Source organism: Protopterus annectens, chromosome 16.part0 (assembly GCF_019279795.1).
Source record: "Protopterus annectens isolate FY-2018-M chromosome 16.part0, PAN1.0, whole genome shotgun sequence".
NCBI classification, from domain to species: domain Eukaryota; kingdom Metazoa; phylum Chordata; order Ceratodontiformes; family Protopteridae; genus Protopterus; species Protopterus annectens.
The window spans coordinates 237,365,342-237,381,277 of NC_056750.1; the positions used below are offsets into that span (position 1 = coordinate 237,365,342).

Genomic DNA, 15,936 nt, shown 5'->3' on the forward strand with positions numbered 1-15,936 from the left:
TTCCCTTCCCTCTGCATACCTTGTTTAGGCCCAGACCACGACGTCTCAGGCTGTCGCTTTTGCACTACTTTCAATAAACGCACTATTAAGCGTCGGGCGGAGTTCGCCCAACACTTTTTTGGTAAAGCCTTTGATTATAAAATGTCGTCAGAGACTCCGACTACCGTTTTGTCCAAAAAACGCAAGGACAAGGACCGACACGAGAGGTCTGCGGTCCCCACCGACACCACGCCAAAACCGGCTACACGTGGTCCGGTTTTCAGCGAGACGCCTTTGCAGTCCCTGACTACCGATGACACTCCTTTGGCGGTGTCCTCTGTACCCGAGACCGCAGGTACCTCGGCCCTTTCCCAGACTACAACCACCGAAGTCATTGCAAATGTTGAGCCTCCTAATGTGGACAGGTCCACTTCTACCCATGGTGTCTTTAGACCCTCATCTTCCTTTTCTATTAAGGCCTTTACTAAATCTAAAGCAGACAGGCATCCCAAGAGGCCTGTTGCACAGGGCCCTTCACCAGGCCCCATGCCTAAAAAGCAGATGCTTAAAATGGCTGAGGATTTAATTTCTCTTATCAGGGGTTCTCAGCCCCCTCCAGACAAGAGACCCAGAGTGGAGGAAGATTCCCCCTCTTCTGATCAGGGCTCCATTTTATCAGAACACTCTGATGTAGAGGAACACTCTTACTCCCCTTTTGAAGATTCGGATGCAGAGCAGTCCATTCCTTCTGTATCTCCTCCTGAGGATTTTTCCTTTGGGGAAACCTTGCACACTTTGAGGGAACACTTCCATTGGGAAGGCCAAGACTTTTCCGATTCCAAGAAAAGACTTAGGGAATTTCTTCTGTTACCTCAACACAGACCTCTGGCGATACCTCCTGTTTTGGACATACTTGATGATGTTTATTCGGAGGCTTGCCTTAACCCGGATTCCCTGCCTCCTGCACCAGTCAAACCTGATAGGTACTACAGAGTTTCTAACTCTCACCAATTTCTCTACAAAAGCCATAATGCTGACCCTGAAACCATTTTTCAAGGCCCCAAGGGATTGAAGGCCTCTACTGCCAAGAATCCACTTCCTGCCGAAAGAGAGTCAAGATCCTTAGAAAGGTGGGGAAAAAAGGTATATACCTCGGCCACCCTAGCCATGAGGGCCTTAAATTGTCAGTTTCACATGCTTAAATATCAACAGTTCCTGTTATCACAGTTAAGGAATAAAATGTCTCAACCTGAACAACCAGATTTGAAGGAGTTGCAGGATATGATGCATAGTGCAGAGCAAGTGGGTAAACACACCTTACAATGTGGCTATGATGCCCTAGAGGCCTCAAGTAGAGCTGCTGCTACAGGATCAGTCATTCGTAGACATGCCTGGCTTAGGGAACAAAGCTTGCCTGATCATGTGAAAGCTAAACTTCTAGATGCTCCTTTACAAAAGGATGTGCTGTTTGGTACTAATGCTGAGGAGATATTACGGAAAATGGAAGAAAAAGCCAAATCTATGCAAACGGTCAAAGCTTTTCTACAGGTCCAACCACCACGTTTTAGCAGAAATTGGCCTTCGAAAAACTGGTCCTTTCCAGCCACTGACAAGCCCCAAAGAGGTAGATACAGACGCGCAAGGGGCAGAGGGCAATCACAAGGATCATATAGAGGCCGACAATGGCAAACTGCAGCACCAAGAGGTGGCGAAGACAGTGCACAACAATACAGGAAACAAACCCAATGACTCCCTCATTTCCATGCCAAGCAAGTCTCAGCTGGCAGCACCTTTGGGAGGAAAGCTGGCATTATTTGCAAGAAATTGTCATATTGTCACAACAGACAAATGGATCCTGGACATTATAAACAGAGGCTACAAATTTCAATTCCACACTCTTCCAAAAATGAGAAGCATGCCAAACCTGCCACACAATCAAAGGGCAGAGGCACAACTACAAATTTCAAAGCTCATAGGCATGAGAGCTATTCAAGAGGTACCTACTCACGAACAAGGTCAAGGTTTTTATTCCAGACTTTTTCTGGTACCAAGGAAAGGGACCGACTGGAGACCCATTTTGGACTTATCCATCCTAAACACATTTTTACTCGTACCAAAATTCAAGATGCTCACATTACAGCAGCTTCTTCCCATGCTGGGCAAGGAGTTTTGGCTGGTAACATTGGACCTCAAGGAGGCATACCTGCATGTCCCAATCAGACAAAGCTGCAGAAGATACCTCAGATTTCTTGCAGGTTCAATCCACTGTCAATTCTCTGCATTGCCCTTTGGCTTATCTACTGCGCCCAGAGTATTCACAAAATGCCTGGCATCAGTGATTGCCTACTACAGACTTCAAGGGATACAAATTTACCCTTATTTGGACGACTGCCTGATCCAAGCGGACAGCAAGCACATACTTCTGGAACATCTGGCCTATGTAACACGGTTACTGCATTCTCTGGGATACACAATCAACAAAGAGAAATCCAGGCTAACACCATCTCAGAAAATAACTTTCCTGGGTGCCAACTTGCACACAAACACCCAGATGGCCTATCTTACGCCAGAAAAACAGGGGCAACTAACTCAGTACTTCAAAATACTAGCAAAATGTACCAGGCTTACTGCAAGGAAAATCCTGCAGGCTCTGGGCTTCATGGCATCTTGCATTCTTTTAATCCCATGTGCAAAGTTGCATTTGAGGAAACTTCAATGGTACCTAAAAAACCTATGGTCTCAACACAGTCACAGTTTGGAAACAATAATACCAATAATTCCATGCTTGCAAAAGGAATTTCTATGGTGGGCCCAAGCATGTCGAGCAAACACAGGTCTCCCATTCTGCAAGCCTCAAGCAAATCAAGTCATCACAACAGACGCCTCAGATTACGCCTGGGGGGCGCACATGACAGACAGGTGCATTCAGGGCAAATGGTCTCAAAAGGAAAAGCACCTTCACATCAATCAAAAAGAAATGCTAGCAGTAATAAATGCAATTACAGCTTTCAAGGACCTCCTGCATCCAGGACAATTACTGATAAGAACAGACAACACCACAGTAATGTGGTACATAAACAAACAAGGAGGAACACATTCATACTACTTGTGCAGACTAGCCATGACTCTTTGGAACTTGACTCTGGAATGGCAAATCGAACTTCAAGCACAGTACTTGCCAGGATTGGAAAACACGCTGGCAGACAATCTAAGCAGAAATATGACAGATCCACACGAATGGAAGTTGCATCCTCAAGTGTTTACAGAGATAATACAAGCGTGGGGGAGGCCAGACATAGATCTTTTTGCCTCCCACAGGAATTATCAATTGGAAATGTTTTGTTTGAGGACCTTTCATCCAAAGGCCTGGAGAGTGGACGCCCTTTCATTCAATTGGACAGCATGGTGCCCAAGGTGCTCTTGAAAGCAAGAGCGGACAGACCGAAGATGATACTGATTGCTCCAGATTGGCCAAGGCAACACTGGTACCCGCTCCTGAGGAGTCTTAACACATACTCCTCCCTGGTCCCTGACTCTAATGCCTCTTCTGCTGACTCAGCACAGCTACAAAACTCTTCACAGTCAGCTGAAAACACTCAATCTCGCTGCATGGAAAATTCCTTAACACCACAACAGACCCTACTCTCCAAGGAGGTGCAGGATGTCATTTTGGAGGCCAGAAGGCCATCTACTAGAAAGGCTTACACCGCAAAATGGAAACGGTTTTGCTCTTGGAATGAGAAAAAAGGCCAGGACCCTAGAAAACTGAATTTGCCTCAGGTATTACAGTATCTAGCTGAGCTGCTGAACAGTGGACTTTCATTTTCTTCCATAAAAATCCATGCCTCAGCCATTTCTGCAGAATTCAATACGGATCCACCTTTATTTTCTCACCCACTCTTACGACAGTTCCTCAGAGGGGCTAAGAATATAAGACCACCAAGGAAACAACCAATACCAGCCTGGGATCTTAATTACATTCTGGAAAAATTAACATTGCCTCCTTTTGAACCAGCTGCCTCAACAGATTTGCAATATTTGTCCTGGAAAACAGCCTTCCTTCTGACCATCACTTCAGCCCGTAGGGTTTCGGAACTACAGGCCCTCATGGCGGTGCAGCCCTTCCTCATCTTCCATCAGGACAGGGTTTCCCTTCGTACCAACCCGTCTTTTATGCCTAAAGTGGTATCCAGGGTAGCTTTAAACCAAGCCATACACTTACCTACCTTTTACCCCAATCCTCAAAACAAAGGGGAAAGGCTGCTACACTCTTTAGACATCCATAGGCAGCTACGTTATTATTTGGACAGAACAAAGTCCTTCAGGAAATCAGAACAACTTTTTGTGTCCTATGCTGTAGGGGCTCAAGGGAAGCCAGTGACCAAGCAGACAATTTCAAAGTGGATAGGCCACTGCATACGGTTTTGTTATTCATATCATGGAAAATCTGTTCCCACAGGTATCAGATCCCATTCCACCAGGGCCACAGCTACCTCTACAGCCTTCCTCAGAGGAGTTCCTACCAAAGATATTTTGGAGGCAGCCACTTGGAGTTCTGTACATACCTTCACAAAACACTACCACCTGCCTTTATATTCCAAAACTAGAGCAGGCTTTGCCACTGCTGTGTTGCAGGGCATTCTGGCTCATCCCAGTTCCACCTAGTACCTACCACCCTGTGTGTAGCTTTGGGACTCTACCCATCTGTGATTACTGCAGCTGTATGCACGATGAACATAGTACAGTTTTGTACCTACCATAAATGTAGATGTTCGAGTGCTTATACAGCTGCAGTACAGGTTACCCTCCCGCCTTCCCCACTTGGTAAAGGCATGGGGCCTAACCCCCTCTTCATTCAACCTGACTGGGTTATCCTTCTATGGTTTATTTGCTTGCAACTACTGATTTTGGATTATATTGCATTGCATGTATATATATATATATATATATATATATATATATATATATATATATATATATATATATATATATATATATAATTTATGTATTGCCTTCCTTCTGGGGGCACCTGACATCTGGGGCAAGAAAGACTGAAGAACATGGCGTCGGCTGTGTCTTATATACTCCGGCCTCACTGACGTCAGGAGAGAGAGCGACACCAACCAACGCCGGACCTAGACTTTGGAATTCGGCCGACCGAGGACCCGCCTGACGGCAGAGAACCCATCTGTGATTACTGCAGCTGTATAAGCACTCGAACATCTACATTTATGGTAGGTACAAAACTGTACTTTCTGCTTAACTGTAACAAAAAAATGTCTTCTTGTTTCCTGCCTTTCCTGTAATTAGTCTAGTCCAGATACAGATTTGCTGTATCCAAGACTGTTTGTAAGCTCCTGAGCCCCCCAAGCCTTTCTGTGTTGGAGGGAAGCCTTCTAGCTTATCAGTGGGAGTACTAGGGAACCTATCTACCACATAAGGAGTGGTTCTGGCCCAGAAATTCTAGATGTAATGGGATCCTATCTCGCCTACATTCATAACTGATGGGCTCGGAGCCGATCCATCGGCTCCGACTCGGCCAACTAATACACTAGAACAAAGTCTCTTATTGGCTGGGCTACTCCCTATCCCAGGATGCACTACACCTGCTTCCCCAGATCTCGTTTGCCGCTTTACAAGCTGGACGTGGTCTCGACTTGGCTGGAGCTAAGTGGTTTCTTTTACCTTTATTGGTCTTTGACCTTGGGTGTTTTCCTCTGTATATTAATAAAACAGCTGTTTTAACAGCTATTCTCTGTAAATTTGTTTTTATCTTTGTGTGTGTGAAGTGATTTCTGGTACTTTATTTTGCTGTCGGGCAAGGCCCGTTTAAGTTAGAGGGCCTTTGCCCTACCTTTGAGAGTTGGTGTTATTATTGTTAATTTTGTTTCTTCGGGCTAAGCCCGTTTAAATTAGAGGGCTTTGGGCCGCTGAATTTGTGTAGTTGTGCGTCTGTTCACTGTGTTCTTTTCTGAGGTAATTTTTCCTCTCAAGAACTCGTGCCTTGTGTCTCGCGCTCTACAGTTGGCGCAAACCTTGTTACATAGGTATATATTGCTTGTCATAATTCATTATGTCAAAAGAGCAGAAGTCAGGCTTTAAGAAATGCACTCGGTGCAATTACAAAATGTCTATTACAGACAGCCATTCGATTTGCGTGTATTGTTTGGGGCCAAAACATCTGCAGGAGACATGTAGTGTCTGTCATGCTTTCTCCTCTAGGGTTCTTCAAGAACGCAAAAATAAACTGATTTTGAAGGGTCTTATTAAACCCTCTTTTGAGGAAGCCTTAGATCCTCCTGTTGCCTCCAAGAAGAAAAGATCGTCGGCTCCGACAAGTCCGTCGGAACCGACTACTAAAAAGCAAAAATTGACTTCTTCTTCCTCGGCTCCACTGACTTCGGGGCCGAGGGTCGAAGGGTCTGCCTCGATACCTCTTTCCTCGGCTCCATTAGTTTCGGAGCCGCAGGTTGGAGTATCGAGAGGTGAATCACCTCCATAGGTTCCAATGGCTTCGGAGCCGGTGGAGGTGTGCAGCTCAGACTCTTCCCCCTCGGCCCCGAAGAAAGCTCCTTCGGCGCCGATGGTGGTCCATGCTGTGGTGGAGCCGGCGCCGATAGTGTTGGAGCCTTTTCGGAGCCGGTCCCCTACACTCTCGGAGCCGAGAGGAAAGTCTTCTCGTTTGTCTACCTCCTCTAAATCCTCGAAACTCTCTGATTCGGACCTGGATAGGGTGATACAGAGGCTTTTCCAGTCTCCAGTTTTTGCTCAAATGGTCTCGGCTCCAGCCCAGTTGGCTTCGGAGCCGATCCCCCCTCCGACACATTCGATTCCTCCTCCAACCTCCTCGGAGCCGTTGGAGTCGGTGATGGTGGAGCAAAGCGGAGCCATACGGTCGGTGATGGTGGAGCAAAGCGGAGCCATACGGTCGGAGCCGAGACCCCTTCGAGGTCTGTCGGTTCCGACTGTGGTTCCTACCCTGTCCTCCGGTTCAGGGTTTGGTACTGCGACTTCTTCAGCCGGGCCCGAGGGGAACACTTTGGGATTGGGTGCCTCTGTGCCTAGTCTTCCCCTCGGAGCATCGGCTGCTGGAATTCCCAGTGCCATCGTGGCCTCTAGACCAGTGACCTCCATGGAGTCTGGAGGTCCGGCCTTTGAGGCCATGAGGAGCGCGCTGGCCATGCCTTTGCCGGTTCAGCAGGCTTCTACCTCACCGTCCCTAGATCTGGAGACTGGTGCTTCTGATGTCCTTCATGGATGCATCTGCAGTCATAACAAGTGGGTTGTCCTGTCGTCAGGCAGCCCTGCAGTCGGCCGGATTCCAAAGTCCGGGTCCGGCTTCGGCTGATGTCGCACTCCGCCCGACGTCATCTCTGCTGGTCTTCGGGTATAAAAGCATCAGCCGACGCCATTTTCCTCAGTCTTTCTTGCCGCGTGGCCAAGCAGAAGCTGTTCGCAAGTGCCGGTCGGTCGGATCCAGAGATTACTTCTACCGAATACTACTTCAAGACTTCTAAAGCTAAGTACCCGTTGGGGACTCTTTCTTGCCTCAGCCGATGTCAGAAAAAGTTAACAATTGTTTAACCTGTGGGAAACAAATACCTCATAAAGATTTCCACTCTTACTGTCTGCCTTGTTTAGGCCCAGCCCACACGTAGCAGCCTGTTCGGCCTGTGCCTCTTTCAACCGACAACGCTTAGGCGTCGGTCGGAGTTTGCAGAACAGTTTTTCGGTACTGATTTTGCGTACATTATGTCGCCGGATCTCCGACTACCCCAAAAAGCAAAGATAAAGACCGACACTCGCGGTCCATGGTTTCGGCGAAACCACGGCAAAGCAAACATGAGTGTCTCGGTTTCGGCGAAACCGAGAAAACTGCTCAAAGTACAGCTGAACCTATTCTTACTACTGAGGCCCCTGCTACAATTCTTGAATCGACCTCAGAAATTTTACCCACTACGGTGACTGACTTATCAGATACCATCCCCTTGGATGTCTCTACCCCAGCACGTGGTGCTGCTAGGCCTCCAGCAGCCATGTCCATTAAGGCCTTCACCAGGGCTAAAGCAGCCAAGACTACTAAATCAGTGCCTGTTAAACCCCCCTCATCCAGGCCCTCTTCTAGTTCTCAAATGCTTTCTTTGGCAGAAGATTTAATTTCTTTAATTAGAGGATCTCAATCTCACCCAGACAGGGCCTCTCAGCCCCAGAGAAGAGACCTAGGGCAGAGCCCCTGAGCCAGTGTCTTCTGATGATTCTGCTCATGAATCAGACATAACTGACCAGCCTGAGGCTCCTTTTCCAATTTCAAGATTCTGATGCTGAAGAATCCATTCCAGCTGCTTCCCCACCAGAAGAATTCTCCTTTGGAGAAACCCTGCATGCCATGAGAACAGTTCCAATGGCAGCAACAGGATTTTTCAGACTCCAGAAAAGACTTAGGACTTTTCTGCACCTACCACAGCACAGGCCCTTAGCTATACCTCCTGTTCTCTCTGTGGTGGATGATGCTTTCAATGATGTTTGCTCCGCTCCAGATTCATTACCCCCAGCCCCTGCCAAACCAGACAGATTTTACAGGGTGCCAGATACTCATCACCACCTTTACAAGGCTCCTCTTGCAGACCCAGAAACTATATCCCAGGGTCCCAAGGCAGTAGCCGCAACCACAGCTAAAACCCTATTCCTTCTGAAAGGGAAGCAAGGTCACTAGACAGATGGGGTAAAAGGTCTACACTTCAGCTACTCTCTCAGCTAGAGCTTTAAACTGTCAGTTTCACATGATACAATACCAAGAGTTTATGCTTGATCAGTTAACTAAAAAGCTAACTACTGATGAATCTCTTGATAAGAAATATGTATTAGAGATGGTAAATAACATACAACAGGTTAGCAACCATTCTTTAAAATGTGGCTATGATGCACTGGAGGCTTCATTTAGATCAGCCATGACAGGCACAGTGATAAGAAGACATGCATGGTTAAAGGAACAAGCTTTACCGGATCATGTTAAAGCTAAGTTGCTAGATGCTCCTATGGACAAGACAAGTTTGTTTGGTACACCTGCCCAGCAGGTTATGAAGAAAATGGAAGAAAAGGCAAAATCTGTTCAAACTGTTAAAGATTTCCTGCAAGTCCAACCCCCAAGGTTTAGCAGGAACTGGCCTGCCAAAAATTGGTCCTTTCCTGACTCTGCAAAATTTCAAAGGGGCAGGAATAGACGTTCCAGAGGCAGAACCCAATCCAGAGGAGGTGCCTACAGAGGGCGACAGTGGCAAGGTAACAACAGAGGCACAGACACAGCCACTGCCTCTACATCAGCACAGCCACAGTGACTTAATCCTAAATCCGCCTACCAGGGAACAAATAGCAGCTCCTCTAGGCGGAAAGTTAACCTTATTTTCAAAGAACTGGCACTACATAACAAAAGACAAGTGGATTTTACAAACCATAGATCAAGGTTACCGGTTTCACTTCCACACTTTACCAGTCAAAAGAGGAATGCCAAATCTACCTCCACATCAAAAAACAGAGGCTCTACGCCAGATAATGGAGTTAGCAAACATGAGAGCTGTGGAAAGAGTGCCAACAGCAGAACAAGGAAAGGGGTTCTACTCCAGACTATTCCTAGTTCCAAGAAAGGAAAAAGTTGGAGACCAATTCTCGACCTGTCCACCTTAAATACATACATCATTGTCCCAAAATTCAAAATGCTGACCCTACAGCAACTTCTTCCCATGCTGGGCAAGGAGTCTTGGCTGGTAACTCTAGATCTCAAGGAGGCATACCTGCACGTCCCAATTCGACCAATCTGCAGAAGATACCTCAGATTTCTTGCAGGATCAGAGCACTTTCAATTCTCAGCATTGCCCTTTGGCTTATCTACTGCGCCCAGAGTATTCACAAAATGCCTGGCATCAGTAATCGCCCATTGCAGACTACAGGGGATTCAAATTTACCCATACCTGGACGACTGCCTGCTACAAGGGGACAACAAAAGCAAGCTGACAACAGATTTACAAAGGGTCATTTACTTGCTACAAGGACTGGGTTACACAGTCAATTTACAAAAGTCAAGACTGATACCATCCCAAACAAGGACATTCCTGGGCGCGGAATTGGACACAGTACAACAAAAGGCATTCCTGACTACAGAAAAACAAAAAGAACTTCCTCTTTACTTCTTGGCACTAACAAAACTGAACAAGTTAACAGCAAGAAAATTTCTACAGGCCTTGGGCTTCATGGCATCATGCATAATCTTGGTCCCATTTGCCAGACTACATATGAGGAAACTACAGTGGTACCTAAAGAATTTATGGTCCCAACACAGACACAGTCTAGAAACAGAAATCCCACTAATTCCATGCTTAAAACAGGAGTTCCTATGGTGGGCTCAGGCATGCCAGTCAAACCCAGGCCTGCCCTTCCGCAGATGTCAACCAAGCCAGACCATCACAACAGACGCTTCAGATCTAGGATGGGGGGCCCACATGCTGGACAAATGCGTGCAAGGATTGTGGACACAGGATCAAATTCACCTGCACATCAATCTAAAAGAAATGCTGGCAGTAAAACTGGCAATCCAAAAGTTCAAACCTTTCCTCAAAGAGGGCCAGTTGATGATAAGGACAGACAACACCACAGTCATGTGGTACATCAACAAACAGGGAGGCACTCATTCATACCCCCTATGCAGAATGACCTTGGAGCTGTGGACCCTGGCACTCAGCTACAACATTCAGTTCTAGGCAATATTTGTACCGGGAAAGACAATACTCTAGCAGACATACTAAGCAGAACCACTTCGGATGCCACGAATGGAAGCTGCACCGGACATCTTCAAGACCATCTCAAAGAAATGGGGAATGCCACAGATAGACCTATTCGCATCACCTCTCAATCACCAGCTCGAAAAATTCTGCACGAGGACATTCCACCCACTAGCATGGAAAGTGGACTCACTCTCCTTCAACTGGAAAGGCCTAACAGCATATGCATTTCCTCCTCTTCCTCTGATACACAAGGTACTACTAAAGATCAAGGAAGAACGTCCAAGGATAATCCTGATAGCCCCAAACTGGCCAAGACAACACTGGTATCCACTACTGAAGAGCATGTCTCGAAACAACATGTGGCCAATACCCCTGATGCCTTTGATGTTAACTCAGAACAACTACAGCATCATACATCCAAACCTAAAAACGCTGCAACTGACTGCATGGAACATCACATAGCAGCAGCTAATCCAGAACTTTCCCAAAGAGTTAAAGACATTATTCTTGAAGTACGCAGACCTTCAACAAGAAAGAACTATGCTGGAAAATGGAAAAGGTTTGTCATTTGGAGTACCGAAAGAGGAAAAGATGTGTCAAACATAGATATGCCTAACATTCTGGAGTATCTGGCCGAACTTCTTCATTCAGGCCTGTCCTACTCCTCCATCAAGATACATGCATCAGCTATATCAGCAGAATACAGCTTTGATCCTCCTGTTTTTTCACACCCTTTGCTCAGGCAGTTTCTCAGAGGAATCAAGAATGTAAAACCTCCCAGGAAACCACCATTACCAGCTTGGGACTTAAACTTTGTGCTAGAAAAGTTGACACTAGCACCCTTTGAACCAGCAGCAACAGCAGACCTACAACACCTGTCATGGAAAACTGCTTTCCTACTGGCAATTACTTCAGCAAGGAGGGTTTCAGAACTGCAGGCCTTAATGGCAGTGCAACCCTTCCTAATCTTCCACCAAGACAGAGTGTCCTTGAGGACTAATCCTACATTTATGCCTAAGGTGGTATCCAGAGTATCTTTAAACCAGGCAATCCACCTACCTTCCTTCTTTCCCAACCCACAAAACAGAGGGGAAAGAATACTGCATACCTTGGATGTACATAGACAGCTACGCTACTACTTGGACAGAACAAAAAATAGCAGAAAGACTGACCAACTTTTGTAGCCTATGCAACTGGAAGGGAAGGAAAAGCTATTTCCAAACAGACAATCTCCAAATGGATAGGAAATTGCATACGATACTGTTACTCCTTCCATGGAAAACCAATTCCACAGAACATAAGACCTCATTCTACAAGGGCAACAGCCACTACCACAGCCTTCTTACGAGGAGTGGCAACCAAAGACATTATTGAGGCGGCTACTTGGACCTCCGTGCATACATTTGCCAAGCATTATAATTTGCCTCTTTATTCCAGATCCCGAGCAGGGTTTGCCACTGCTGTACTGCAAGGGATCTTAAACACACCATAATCTACCTTTATCCTCCTCCCTAGTTGGCTATGGTATTCTACCCACTTGTTATGACTGCAGATGCATCCATGAAGGACATAGTACAGTTTTGTACCTACCATAAATGTAGATGTCCGAACTGGATAGCATCTGCAGTCAGGATTACCCTCCCTCCTTCCCCTCTGTGGTACTCCTAGGGTGTTTACCCTCCTAATAGCTAGCTGTTGGGGGGGGAGTCTTTTATGGTGTATTTGTTTGTATATATGTACATATATGCTTATTGTTGTGTTTACCTCTATGTATTTGGAAACATTGGCATCTATCCAAATTTTACCCTGCAAGAGGGCTACTGGCATCTGGGGCAAGAAACACTGAGGAAAATGGCGTCGGCTGATGCTTTTATACCCGAAGACCAGCAGAGATGACGTCGGGCGGAGTGCGACATCAGCCGAAGCCAGACCCGGACTTTGGAATCCGGCCGACTGCAGGGCTGCCTGACGACAGGACAACCCACTTGTTATGACTGCAGATGCTATCCAGTTCGGACATCTACATTTATGGTAGGTACAAAACTGTACTTTGTGTTGCAGTCCCCCGGCAGCGGGGCCCCAGGGCCTGAGGATACCCTCTTCGGGGGTTCCCTTCTTCCGGGGGGTCCGTCTGAAACTGCTTCGGACGAGCCCCCACGGAAAAAATTGTGCAAGAGGAAGCACGTAGACTCCCAAGATGAGTCTGTTACATCGGATACTGACCTCGATGACGCAGAAGGGTCCCCCATATCATCTTCGGATGATATCTCTTTCTCAGATATCTTGGAGATTCTGAGACAGAGAGGAGATTGGCAGGCCAAAACCCCTTCAGCTGAGGAGTCAGTCTTCCTCAAGGCCTTCGGGGCCCAGCCCTCCGCCTCTTGGGTGTCTCCGCCCTTCGATGAACTCCTTGATTTGGTTTCTCGAAGGGCGTGGGAACACCCTGATTCTGTGGAACCGGTGCCTGCGAGACCCAATAAGTTTCTGTCAGCCCCCCCCCCAGAAGGAATTTCTGACGAAGGGTGTCCCTGTAGATGCTATGGTGGTGGCTTCTGCCACACAGCAGGACGTGGCAGAGGCTTCAACGTCTGTCCATCCTCCTAATAAGGATTCTAGGACCATGGATAGGTACGGGAAGCGTACCCTGTCTTCAGCGACCTTTACCTTACGGTCGCTGAATTATTTATGTCATTTTACCAGGCTCCAAAGGGACCTCCTTAAAGAGCTAAATGACTCCCTTACTGGTAATCTACCTGAGGCGCTGGCCCCTACTGTTGGCGCTCAGATGACTACCTTGTTATCCATCGTGAATTCGTCCATGAGGCTCATTTCTTATGCGGCCAAAGGGGCGAGTAGAGCAGCGGTAACGGGCGTTGCCCTCAGGAGACACGCCTGGTTACGCTTGTGTTCATTTGCGGAGGCCTTCAAGTCTTCTTTCGCCGATGCCCCCTTTGATGGGTCATCTTTGTTTGGACCCAAGGTGAAGGACACACTAACTCGGTGCGAGCAGGAGGGCAAGACTTTGATTGCCATTGGGGCCCGTTTTTCCGCTCCTTCTAGGCCTTACCCCAAGGCTCAGAGAGGAGGGAAAATGTGGTTCAGAAAATCTCAGAAGTCTTTCCCTACTCCACCCAGTGATTCCCCCTCCAGAGGCAGGGGGAGGGGAATTTCTGGAAGACGCCGCCCCAGAGGTGGCAGAGGCCCCCGTAATTCTGGAGACCGCGATTCCTTTCGTGGTTCTTCATACAACCAGCGTCCCTGAGTTGTTGCCCGACTGTGCAGCTCCGGAGCCAGTCGTGGGTCGGTTTGCGGCGCACCCACAAGCTTGGGAATCCATAACAAGCGATCAGTGGGTGCTTCGCATTATTACCGGAGGTTATATCATCCCCTTCAACAAGCCCCCCCTTTCCTTAAGGGAAATCCCGGACGTTCCACCCAGTCAGCGGGATCAGGCAGCAATAGAGGTTTCAAAGCTGCTAGAAAAAGGAGCCATCCAGCCTGTCCCCACCGACCAGATCGGATCAGGAACTTACTCAAGATTATTTTTGGTACCAAAAAAGACAGGGGACTTCAGGCCCATTTTGGACCTCAGTTCATTGAATCGTTTTGTGCAAAAGTCCAAATTCCGAATGGTCACCCTTCAATCCATTCTTCCATTGCTGGAGAAAGATGCATGGATGTGCTCCATAGATCTCCAGGACGCTTACTATCACATTCCGATAGCTCAAGAGTCCAGGAGACACTTATGCTTCCGCCTCGGAGTCAGTCATTTCCAATTCCGAGCACTGCTCTTTGGTCTCACCACAGCCCCCAGGGTGATCACCAAGTGTCTAGCAGTGGTGACTGCTCACCTGAGGAGTCTAGGATTCCAAGTGTTTCCATATCTAGACGACTGGCTCCTTACTGCCACCTCCGAGCATCTACTATTCCAGGCGCTCAACGCCACGTTCACCTTGGGCCGTTTCTTGGGGATTACGTTCAATTGGCAAAAATCTGTACTACAGCCATCTCAGCGTATTACTTTTATAGGCGCAGACTTGGACACAAAAAGGATGCGCGCCTTTTTACCGGCAGCAAGAATTCAGGTTCTACAACACCAAGTCAAATCCTGTCTCCCCCTATCAAGAGCTCCGGCCCATCAGATTCTACAGCTGTTGGGTTCGATGGCGTCAACCATACTCTTAGTCCCTTTAGCCAGACTTCACATGCGAATATTACAATGGCTCCTGTCGGTTCAATGGTCCTATCAGGAACTTCCTTGAACCATTTAGTCATGATCACGGAGAGTTGCCGTCGGGATCTGCATTGGTGGCTCCTCCAATCCAATCTCGACCAGGGGCGACCCTTTATTCCTCTATCTCCCGTTGCCACTGTGAGTACGGACGCCTCCCAGGTAGGGTGGGGGGGTCATTACCTGGACAGGTCGGTCCAAGGCACATGGCAAATCCAGGAAATGCATTTGCATATCAATATCCTGGAAATGAGAGCGGTACTCTTGGTGCTACAAGCTCTCCATCACGCTCTCCCGCATGGTCCGATTGCTATCCTATCCGACAACATGTCGGTAGTTTGGTATATAAACAAGCAAGGTGGAACCAGATCTTACCCACTATGCAGAGAAGCCATGAGACTTTGGCACTGGGCGGTAGCTACCAACCGCTTTCTAATGGCAACGCACATACCGGGGAAATCCAATGTGATTGCGGACAGATTAAGCAGAACCATTCTCTTACCCCACGAGTGGTCCCTCAACCAGAGAGTAGCTGTGAAAATCTTCGCCAAATGGGGCTTCCCTTGCTGCGATCTGTTTGCCAGCCCTCACAATGCGAAATGCAGAGAGTTCTTCACGCTGTTCCCCTCCCAGGGACGCTCTGACCCACATTTGGCCCCCCGGTCTTCTTTATGCCTTCCCTCCGGTTCCCCTCCTACCGAGGGTGATAAAGAAGGCCATTTACCTGGAGAGCGAGATGATTTTGATTGCCCCGCACTGGCCTCGTCAAGTTTGGTTCCCTTTCCTACAGAGGCATGCGGTAGAAGGTCCATGGTTTCTGGACCCGGTGACAAACCTGTTGACTCATCAGTCAGGACGGCTTCACCCATCTCTCAGGTCTTTGAAGTTGGCGGCATGGTTACTCCACTTCCATCCTTAGTCCGAGACGATTCTCTTTCTCCGGACGTGATC

The 15,936-nt window shown here is 47.7% G+C and overlaps 1 protein-coding gene across 3 annotated transcripts in view; it reads left to right on the top strand.

Moving 5' to 3' along the window:
• PARP2 (poly(ADP-ribose) polymerase 2) overlaps window positions 1-15,936 on the top strand; it is a 1,124,938-nt gene that overhangs the window by 268,102 nt on the left and 840,900 nt on the right. The gene's annotated exons all lie outside the window — the stretch shown is intronic.